Source organism: Garra rufa, chromosome 10, assembly GCF_049309525.1.
Source record: "Garra rufa chromosome 10, GarRuf1.0, whole genome shotgun sequence".
Classification (NCBI taxonomy): Eukaryota; Metazoa; Chordata; class Actinopteri; order Cypriniformes; family Cyprinidae; genus Garra; species Garra rufa.
In genome coordinates this window covers 20,297,137-20,298,927 of record NC_133370.1, presented here as the reverse complement: position 1 = coordinate 20,298,927, position 1,791 = coordinate 20,297,137, and positions in this window count along the sequence as shown.

Genomic DNA, 1,791 nt, shown 5'->3' with positions numbered 1-1,791 from the left:
GAGAGGGATGCTGAAAACAAGAGATGATGAAGGTAAGACTGCTTGGGTATTTAAAGGGATTCTCTTGTAGTGCTTGGATACGGAGTGTGATTGCTGATGGTGAATTGGCCGTGTTAATTATCTGTGCGAGGAGTCGAATTTACAGAAAGAGAATGGCGGACGATTTAGTGTCCAAAAGCACCTGTTTGGCAATATTTTGGGTTCAAAGTTTTTTTTTTTTGTAGTTTCGTTGTCGTCCATTAAAACAATTGACGCCGAATTTCCAATTCCCGCAAAACTGAAAGTGAAAGTATAATACGCACGCATTTATAAGCTATTTAAAAGCAGAAAAAAAGAGCAAGCCCCCACCCCACGGTGATACCGGTATTACCGGTGTTGTCACGTGCCGATTAACCTGTGGGGAAATTTCCTCATCGTCACAACCCTAATATATATATATATATATATATATATATATATATATATATATATATATATATATATATATATATATATATATATATATTGATTTGTCCATTTAAAATTTGTACATTATTTCCATGTTTATGTTTGAAAAAAAAAAACAATTTAAATAAAATTATATTATTAAAATTTAACTTATTCCTTACTAGCACTATTAAATTGCATATTGATATATGCTTTGTTGGCCCAAAACCACTTTTAAGGATGGGCCTGCTGAAGGTCTCCCATTTCGTAACTATGTGGAGGAAACCTGGCCTAAAACATGAGGCACTCTGCCATTTATCCTCAAGAACTAGACTGCAGTTGATTTATTACAGAGTTGAAATGATCCAACATTAGTCGTCTGGGGTGCATCTGACTCTGTGTAATTGTAACTTGGCTTTTCATTTCATTTGTCTTTTACCAGTCTAGTCTGTCAACTAGGCAATACATCCACCTCTACAATTTAAATGTATAAATTTAGGATACTTAGTCATCCCTCAGATTTATTTATACATACTGACGACATACAGCCTTATAAAGCATAATACGCTGTTAAAATATGAAAACAGCAAACTCTGGTTGGTTTTATCCAGCTCCTGTTCCCTTAAACGAGAAGCAACTGGTCTGTGTGGGTGGGTTTAACATGGAAACCATGCCATTAGAGTACGTCAATTGTAAAAACGGCCCTACCTTTCCTATTTAGGAAATAAGGACTTTATTAGTTCAATTTAAGCAGCCTGCGCAAATTATTACCACCTGCAGCTTAAATGTGTTGTAAGCAATTTCAGCCATTTTAGTAACTTCCACCACACACGCCCACTCTTCAAATCCCTCCCCCAAAGACATCTCATCCAATCAGATTTCAGCAAACCCATGCCCTCAACTGTTTTGAATGTTGTTTACAGAATCCAGGATTGCCTGAGAGAAAGGATTCTCAGGACACCTATTTCGTGATATCTGTCAGGTAGACTGTTACTGCAACAATTCTATTCCTAAACTATTAATTACTATTTAGAATTACTGTTTTCTAATTTCTTCCTGTGATTTTAAAGCTGAATCATTACTCCAGTCACATGATCCTTAAGAAATTATTCTAATATTCTGATTTGCGGCTCAAAAAAATTATTATTACTGCATTTATTTGATCCAAAGTACAGCAAAAACAGTAAAATTTTGAAATATTTTACTATTTAAAATAACTGTTTTCGATTTGAATATATTTTAAAATGTAAAAATAATAAAAAATAAGCTTCATTTGCATAGCACTTTTCCCACAAGAAATGTTTACATTGTTTACAAAAGCATTACAATAAGCGCATAAAAACAAGTAAAAATACCATAGTATTA